This window comes from Cyprinus carpio, unplaced genomic scaffold, assembly GCF_018340385.1.
Source record: "Cyprinus carpio isolate SPL01 unplaced genomic scaffold, ASM1834038v1 S000006701, whole genome shotgun sequence".
NCBI lineage: Eukaryota > Metazoa > Chordata > Actinopteri > Cypriniformes > Cyprinidae > Cyprinus > Cyprinus carpio.
The window spans coordinates 632,977-642,806 of NW_024879310.1; the positions used below are offsets into that span (position 1 = coordinate 632,977).

General features: G+C 36.0%; 2 long non-coding RNA genes and 1 pseudogene across 2 annotated transcripts; 1 reads left to right on the top strand and 2 right to left on the bottom strand.

Annotated features, from left to right (window-relative positions):
* Nucleotides 1-457: 457 nt before the first annotated feature.
* On the bottom strand, nucleotides 458-1,204 carry LOC122144521. Its single transcript, XR_006159738.1, has 3 exons — nucleotides 1,116-1,204; nucleotides 600-687; nucleotides 458-494 (listed from the first exon to the last, which is right to left on the bottom strand). It is a non-coding gene; the product is annotated as an uncharacterized LOC122144521 (long non-coding RNA).
* Nucleotides 1,205-1,210: 6 nt separating this feature from the next.
* On the bottom strand, nucleotides 1,211-3,935 carry LOC122144522. Its single transcript, XR_006159739.1, has 3 exons — nucleotides 3,843-3,935; nucleotides 1,357-1,466; nucleotides 1,211-1,272 (listed from the first exon to the last, which is right to left on the bottom strand). It is a non-coding gene; the product is annotated as an uncharacterized LOC122144522 (long non-coding RNA).
* A 3,942-nt stretch (nucleotides 3,936-7,877) lies between these two features.
* On the top strand, nucleotides 7,878-9,564 carry LOC122144511 (annotated as a pseudogene).
* The last annotated feature ends 266 nt before the right edge of the window (nucleotides 9,565-9,830 follow it).

A 9,830-nucleotide genomic window follows, 5' to 3' on the forward strand; every position in this document is an offset into this window, starting at 1 on the left:
AACCTTTTCATGATATGCTAATTTTTTGCCAAAATCATCAGTATTAAAACAATAAAAGACCTGAAATATTTCAGTTGGTGTGCAATGAATCTACGAAGGTATATGAAAGTTTTAGATTTTTAGTCATTACATATGGAAAAATAATGAAACTTTTTCACAATGCCTAATTTTTTTGAGAAGGACCTGTACATTTTATATATAAAAACACTCTACACTCATTTTCATGTGGTCTCAACCTTAATAGCCTGCAGATTACGTGCCTCCTGCTCTGTATCTTAAAAAGTTTCTCTCCTGCAAAAAAATACATTACAACTCTCATTCAGTACACAAACTGCACTACCTATTTGCACTCTATCTATCTAGCTATCTATCTGTCTGTCTGTCTGTATCAGGTAATTTTGATTATTAATATTTTTTTTCAGCAACGATATCAATTTACCTTTAGATCTAAAGACTTCCTCCATACTCTGGTCCAGACGACTCCGGATTAAAATCTTCAATGGCAGGATAAAAATGAATTGTGTCATTACCATAATAGACTGTAAATGAGACATCACATTACTCCTAGGAAAGCACAGAAAAGCAGAATGATAGATTACCAGCTGTTGCTCTGAGCTGGTACTCTCTCCAAAGCTCAGAGTAGATGTCTGCTCGTCCTCAGGTAGTGACCCATGCAGCAAGTAAGGCCTGAATGAAGACACGTGTACAGTGAGCTTGAGGTTTCTAAAGCGCTGAGGTACTGTGAGTAAAACTAGACCACTCGCCGTGAACATATGGTGTTGAACCAACAGTCGTCCAAACAACAGTCATCACGTGATCAGTCAGACTACATTGTCTCGCTAAGGCTAATTTTATATCTAGCAGTTTATGTATTCTAAATACAGTTAAATCATATTTTTTATGTAATATACACCAGTGAAAAGTTTTGGGTCTGTAAGATTATTTTTTTATATATATAGTTTAAAATGTAGTTTATGTCTGTGATGCAAAGCTAAATTTTCAAGCATCACTATTCCAGTCTTCACTGTCAGTCTTCAGTACATGACTTCAATATTTGACATAAAAAGCCTGAAGTCGCAAAAACAATGATATGCAAATATGTGCAAATAACTTACCTGAAGCCTAGTCATCATTTTCCTGGTCTCCTGCATCTCCTTCTCCAGATGTTCCTGCTGGGCACATAGCTGTTCCTCCCATGTGCTGCTTTCCTCTCTTTCCCAGCATGCTCTGGGCCAGGAGACGGCTCTGTGGCTGAGGATTTCACTACATCCTCTGCAAAAGAAACAAATACAACAAAATACAAGAAACATATAGAAACAGTATGGAAAGTAGGCTCAAGCAGGGAAAACATCCTACCTAGGCTTTGTGGTTGCTCTGTGTGGTTGCACACTAGCTCTCCTGAATCTTCAGATTTGGCAATAATGTACTCTTCCTTGGGTGTGTGTGCTGGACTGGATGAACTGAGGCTGGAAAGTTGTTGCATGGAATCAGTTAGGAAGATAACCATGTATTTGTATGGTCCTAATTATCAGTCATATGTAACCACCTGGAGTAATTTGATGACCATGAAAGCCTTTTGTGTACGTAAGGTATAATGTGTTCACTTTAATCACATGTAAGTAAAAAATAGGGAAATTTCCAGTTACAACAGACATGTCACCATTCTCATACAGGTTTTCAGTTTTCAAACTGCACTAATACAGTTTCAGAGAATTCCTAAGTCACATGGCCATTCATCTGTTTTTCAATAAAGATGAAATGAGAGACTCTATCTCCAGCACCCCTAGTTGTTCCTCTGGCATGGGAATGCGATATTGAAATTGAGATCTAGCAAAGAAATTAAGACAGAATGAAGTCTGTCACACAAAATAAGACACAAAGCAACTCTCTCAGATGATTAGCGTCATCAGTTTAGTCTTGTGTGCATAAACTGATTATGACATTTTGATAAGGACTATTAACCAGAATTACATCTGCTTGATTAAGATTCTGAAAATGACTACATAAAGGAATGAAATTAAAGCAGAATGCTGCTCTGAGGGGTAGCGTATTACTAAATGTTGATTATTTATACAAAGAGGAACATGGTAAAACCAGTCATAAAAACATAATCTGAATGGCTCATTTAATACCATTCATATCACACTGTACTTTACATTCACTATGCATTATAGACAATGGGTTTGTTTAGTTTATTTTACAACTGAAACCTATTCACTGGATTGTTTCATAACCCATTTTATTTTGTTCCAAGCTGTGGGGATAAAATAAGGAGAAGTTTCAGTAACTCTTTCTGCAGCTTGCATGATTATGCCAGTTTGCGGTGTTAAGTTATTGTCTTTGTGAGTGAATTATTGAATCATTCACTCAAAACCGTTTCATTAAAACACTGATTCATTCAGGAACAAAACAGCATGCCCGAATGTCTTTGTGAGTCAGTCATTGAATCTTATACTCAACCAATTTGTTCAAAACAATGATGCATTTTAGGAACAAATCCGCTGAATGTATTTGAGTGAATCAATGAATCATTCTCTCAACAGCTTTGTTGAACACAAAATTTATTCCATAATTAAGGCCCGTATTATGGATTTTGCTCAGAGACACATATCGTTGTTGGATCTATTTTCATTGGCGGAGCAAAAAATAGACAAAGTAACTGAAAGTATATTGTATTTCAAATGTAAGCTATCCTAAATTAACTTCTTTGTTAATTGAATTGTTGAATAAAAGTTAATAGCATGTGCTGTTGGCCTGAATGTGGATGTCACATTAATACTTTCAGAATTGCTTACCCAGATTGTAAAGTGTTGGGATTTTTTTTTTTTTTTTGGCCTCACACAAAATTTCCTATTTCCAAGTTTTTTCCATTGTCCTCATGTCTTGCGTGTTTTGCAGTGTCTTGCGCATGACACTGCATTATAGAGTTAAAAGTGGTTCAACTTTTACAAAGTATGTCTCAAGATCATGGGGTTTTTATGTTTATCTACCTTGCGTAAGTAAACCTCTTAATCATGCTGACACTCTTGCTAGTGTGAAATTGCATTAAACATCCACTGCCATAACATATACCTGTATAACACATTGCTACTTAGTGTTTTGAAGCTGGTCCAAACAGACCAAGTAGCCTGTTTTAAAATAGATTAATTACTCTAAAAACAGGGATCTCCAACTCTGCTCCTGAGAGCTACCATCATGCAGACTTCAGTTCCAACCCTGTTCCAACACACCTGTCTGTAATGATCAAGTAGCCCTGAACACCTTGATTAGCTGCTTCAGGTGTGTTTGATTGGGGTTGGTGCTGAATTCTGCAAGACAGTAGCTCTCCAGAAGCAAGGTTGGAAACCCCTGCTCTAAAAACAAAGAAACATTTATAAGTCAGAACAAAGATCCTCCCTAGTCATTTACTTTACTTGTATGATCTCTTTATATACTGTATCAAAATCCCATATAACTGTCAACACACCAATGAGCCAAATAGTGGATTAATAAATCTGAGCATCTAGCATGCCAGATGACACTGGCAATATTGAAGCCAGTGATTCCCGGTTGCTAGGTGATTTCACAACAGCAGGCAACACCCACGCATCAATCTTATGGGCACAATTGAGACATACATTCAGAGGGTAGAGAACACTGCCGTCCCATCCAGTCTCACTCACTACAAGTTATAATATTCATATACAGCCACATACAATAACACAATATTGCAGTCAAATGAAGAAAATGATGGACAATAGTAAGAATCTGATTTCCTGGGACCATCAAAATGGAATGGAATAGAAGATGGACACAGGAAAGAAAAAACGAGAGAGGGAGCTGTGGAATTTCATTCATCATACCATTTCATTTGTTTGGCTCCCATGATGCTATTTGCCCTTTTAACCTCCCATTCTGATCCAGCCCAACCCGTAGGGTTTGAGGAAGCAGCAGAGAGTGTCATCAACATAACAGACGGCACATCACCGGTCCAAAGGGTGTGCACTTCAGAAAAAAACCACACACAAATCCCAGTGTCCACGTTAGCTGCCAGTCTGATGGAGATGATGATGGAGAACAGATCTCAGTCCATGCGAATGTTGTTTGGCAGGTCGTCCTTTGGACAGCCTTAACACTTGCACTGTAAACCCTGATTAAATGGGTATTCCCACAGACTCAACATTGAAAATCCTGATCAGAGGCAACATGTGTTTCTATGATGAGAAGCATGAGGTAATCCTGTTTCTAGTTCTGAGCCATAACGGGGGGGAGAAAAGAGCTTTTGAATGGTTTGCCATCCCCCTTCTTGAATGTCCACAGCGTCTTCTATGACTCGTATGACTCCTGTTTCTCATTCTCTCTGTTTCTGTGCCACTCTCAAGGCAGTTATAAGGTATTTTTCCTCTGCCCTTCTGTTTCTCTTTCGCTCCTCGTCTTCCCCCTCCCTTGTTCTTTTTTTTTAGGAGTCAGACATGGTTCAGCCCAGCTCTTTTTACCCTCCCCTCCTCCATCTTCACCCCTCCCTTTCACACAGAGAGGTGGGCTCTGGGATGTAGGGGGTGGGTGTGGGCAGGAAAAAAAGAGCATCTCCAGTAAACCAGGCTGACTGGATGTGTCCTCTGTGTGAAGATGACACACTTCCATAACCAGCTCTATAAAACCAAAAACATGTAGATTATGATTAGTGCCTGATTCAGGAAGTCAGAGAATGTTGAGTATAACCACATCAGCTTAAAATCAGAGAAAAACATACTGTTCCACCACACTGTCTCCAGTGATAATTACTGAAATCATGATGTACTACTATTGTTTATTATAATAAAACTGTTTTTTTTTTTTTGACATTTTAAATGGAAAATTACTTTGGTCCCCATAATTTAGCAAAAACATATAATGCAGATCCCCAGATCTATAATGCAGATTTTTCAGATGGAATTTTATTATCATCACAATAGTCACATAATTAAAGACTAGCTGTTTTTGTTTGTTTGTTTTTTTTATTATTATTTGTGCTACATTTTTATTTCATGGGTAGAATGTGTTAATATAATTGTTAATGACATTTTGTTACAGTGAAAAAATGGTGAAACTATTTTCACTCTGAAATTGCTTGTAAATTTCACAAATAATTACAAAGAAAAGGTAAGTAATGCACTGAATTAAATTTCGTAGAAAGTAGAAAAACTTAAGTAGAATTGTCTTTTTTATTACCCCAATAATCTTTATTTACAACTTTGAACATAATTATATATATATATATATATATATATATATATATATATATATATATATATATATTACAGTGTAGTACACAGTGTGCATGCTTGTGTGATGTAGCATACTTTATTCCATCTATAAATATTTTAAATTGAATTTTGCTCATTCTTTTACACTTACTTTGCTTTTATGTGCTAATATTAAATTAGCATTGATTTTTTAAAAAAATATTTCCACACCACACTAGAAGGTGAACTGATGAAGTGATTTGAAATGGTTAAAAAAAAAAAAAAAAGAAACGGAAAAAGAAATAGTGCAGTAACGGAGATATACACTTTTACTTTATACCATATCTATTTAAAAAAAAAAAGAAATAATAATAATAATAAAAAAAAAAAATCCATGGAAATAGTTTTTGCAGTTTACCATCCAATTTATCCCGATATGGCTACAGTCCCAGTTTTGTGCTGAGCAGGATGACTCACATTGGCAGTGGATTTGGAGTGGAATTAGAAAAACCTATTACTGGCAGAGATTACTCAGACTAGTCAAGGCCAGTGTGTGGGAAAGCTACTACAGGTATGTATGTAAATGTAGCTTGGTAAAGCTAACAAAGCAACTTATATTCTAGAGAAGTTAAGCCACAGCCAGACTGCAAATTGTGACTCAGTTTTGTTGATTGTCTAACCACTTACTGTACATTTGAACTTCCCCCCATCTTGCTACTGCATTCTTAGATACAAGTAATGATGAATATCTACATGGATATAATATATATAATATAAACTATGTTGAACAAAGAATACATAGAAGTCATATATGCATGATATAGTTTTGTGCTATAATGTGGAGAAATACTGACTGTGCACTGTGCTATACTCTATACAGTATGCACTGTTATGTAGTGTATGAACTAGTATGTTTAGCATACATAGTGTATTAGCATTTGTATAAATATACTTGTATCATAATAAGGATTTGTATCATAATATACTTCTGAAACTTATCTGGTACAATCACAATGAATGATCTCTCTAGTGGGTTTCAGAAAACCTTTTGGATTTGAAGGCAACCCATTGTCCAACAAAATAATAGAAGGACCCACATTTTTGCTAAAGGTGTGGTCACATTTACCATTGTTCTGCAAATTTCATGGTTTTGAAAGTGACTTCTGTGTGATAGTGCTTCATACATAGCTACACTATAGACATAAGACAGTGGACCTTTTTAACCTTTTCTTTTTTAAGTTCACTGATTTTCATCAGCTTTGTATTATTACATTGTTTGGCAGTATAAGTTAATGAACAATGTGTCTTATTATTCCATAGTACCTGCACCAAGATTTCCCAATTTTATTATTTATTTGTCAGCAAAAGTCCACCAGATGATGATTTTATGAAAAATACAGATCATACTTATGCATTTTTCCCCCATTCATGACAGTCTGATCAAGCACAGTTGCATTGTGGGTGTTGAAGTTTTCCTGCCTTTTTTTGGCCATAGTCCTTTTTTTACAGTTTTCTCTGGTAGTGAAGCAAAACATAAAAAAAATAAAATAAATAAATAAAAAGCCAACTTTTATTAAAAACCCCATCTTGCCAGTGCTGAATTACCCTTTAAGGGACATTTTCTCTCGCATTTCTGCTGCAATTATAACAACGTTGCTTGTTTTCAAACTTTTTTTATTAACCAAAACCTGAATTATTTATTTTACTTTGTGATTCCATAAGATTCAAGTTTCTGATTAGGTATGTTATTTCATAATTGTTGAGGGGGAAATTGGATTTCAGTTACATTTTTTATTATTATTATTTTTAATATAAGTTTAGGTCATCTTGTAGCACTCTTACAAGTTTGCTGAGGGCTAATGCCATATCGCCCTATTTTATTTAATATAATTAATAACACTATATACAGAAGTATTTTTTAAACCCAAGTACTTACCTATTTATTTCACAACAAAAATAACTTTTCTCTTGTCTTTTTTATGACTGGGGGTGAATTTGGTTTTTGAATGACGTGAACAAGTTATCTATCAAAATTAATCAGACTTCTTGCTTGAGGGACAGTCACTCAGTGTTCCTAAATGCAACTATGTCTACAGTGTATATATTTTAATCACAAACTTGATGAGTTAAAAACATCTGCAATTGTTTTTCCAGCCCCATTCCAGGACACCTGATGGGACAGTGGTGGATGCTCTTGGCCTAGAGGGTTCATTTAGCACATCTGAATTACAGCGGATCACCAGTCTTGCTGATTCCGCAGTCCCTTCCATTTTAGGGCATAATATTATCTTTCTGCCTGAGTTCTCCTCTGATAGCAGCCAGGAGGGAGCAGATAGTATCTGGCTTTGTCCCGTCCATGGCACGAGGGGCAGAATCCCTCCTGGCACAAGAGTTTGCTGGGGATGTGGGCCAGTTGACATGGAGGCTTCACTCAGAACCATTTCTAACTTAGCCAGGCAAATATTTTTCCAGACTTGTGAGCAGAGGGGCATTAACACTATTCAGAGCCTGGCGTTTGAGGACTGTATGATTTAAGAGAGAGTGACGGGTGATTAAATCGCGTGTTTTTGTTTGAATGAGCCAGAGGGGAAGGGGGCAGCAAAAAAAAAACAATTTAGATCATAACTGGAGATGGATCAGCGGGCAGCTGGGTAGGTAGCTGATGACATAAGTTTTACGGATGGACCATAAATACAGGGCCACAGCAGAACGTGCAGCAGATCCGCTATCAACTCCAGCCGCTTCGCTGAGATAGAATGGAAATTCCTATCCAACATCCCTGGTACCGCCGGCCCTGGTTCCCAGGCAACTTCCCTTATCGAATTATGACCAGTATTTCGGAGAGCACCTACCCGACAGTGAACTTTTTTCACCTTACTACATGTTTTACTATCGACCTTATTTCTGGCGTTTTCCAAACTGGTGGGACAGTGGCATGTCAGAGGTGAGTTCAACTTCTTAAGTTGATACAATCTAAGCATAATGAAAACACTTTACTATAAGATTAAGATTTACTATACAATAAGAACACTTTACATTAACATTAAGTACGTGCATCAGGTATCATCATGAACCTAACAATATACAATGTTACCTGTACTTTTTAATTAATGTAAAAAGTATACAATTTTAATTCTTTATCATTGTTTAATTCATGGTAATTCATAATATTATTCAACTAATATTAAAACGTTCAAAAGTTCGGTCAGATTTGGTAAATTTCGGTAAGATTTTCTTTTTTTTTTTTTTTTTTAAGAAATTAATATTTTTATACACCAAGGACACATTAAATTGATGTGACAATAAAAACATAATGTTACAAACGATTTATATTTCAAATAAATTATGTTCTTTTAAACTTTATATTCATCAAACAATCCTGAAAACAAATTATCAGTTTCCACAAAAATATTAAGCAGCACAAATGTTTTCAACATTGATAATAATAATAAATGTTTCTTGAGCAGCAAATCAGTATAATAGAATGTTTTCTAAAGTAGAAATCACAATAAAGAAAATTTGGCTTTCCCATCACATGAATAAATGACATTTTACAATATATTAAAATATAAAACGGTTATTTTAAATTATAAACATTTTTCACAACATTACTTTTTTACTGTATTTTGATCATTACAGCCTTGATGAGCATAAGTGCCTTTTTAAAAAAACATTTAAAAATCTTAACCTCAAATAAGCCAATCACAATATTAGAACACTATGTATGTTTTCAGAGGGTTTTGCATATTTAGTTTGCCATATTCTCCCGCACAGATGGAATGGATAGAGATCGGTTTGTAATCAACCTGGAGTGTGAAGCACTTCTCTCCAGACGGGACTTGGTGGTCAAGATCAATGATGATTTTATCGAGATTCATGGGGGAAACATGATGAACGGCAGTAACAAAACATAAAAGTCACCTTCATTTTATTCACCATTTTTTAACTTAAATAGTGTTTTATTTTGTGTGTTAATATTGTGCTATAGATAACTTATTCAAAATAGAATGCAGCTTGTTTTCAATTCATGAGTTCCAGTTTAACTGAATTGGCCACGCCCACCTATGGTTGGAATGACAGGAAGCCTGTAAAAGCCTTTAAAAACCTTCAAATATCAAGACTCAACTGAATTCTAAATGGTGCATAACACTGATAGACATTGTGTTATGATTGATACACCTCAGTTCGAAGAAACAGTATCTGTCTTGTTTACAGGACGAGCATGGCACTGTGGCAGGGGAGTTTTACAGGAAGTACAAGATCCCCCGCCGGTGTAGATCCAGGTGCCATCACTGCATCTCTGTCCTCTGATGGTGTGCTGACCATCTGCACACCACGCCACCTGCTGGAACACCACTGAGCGCAGCATCTCCATCACCTGTGGAGAGAAGCCACCAGTGCAGAAGTAAACCTGTCGACAGCTGCACCTTCTGCCTTTGCTCTCCAAACACAAAACCCACCATTGAATAATCTACTGTATTAAGTCCATGTGCTTTAATGTAACACAGTAGAGTCAAACAAAGTTATATAACCAGAAATAAACCAGTCCATTGTGAACAATACAGTATCTTGCAAAAACGCACAGTAAGTCAGTGTTTTAGGTCAGTGAAACGCAGGTTGTCATTG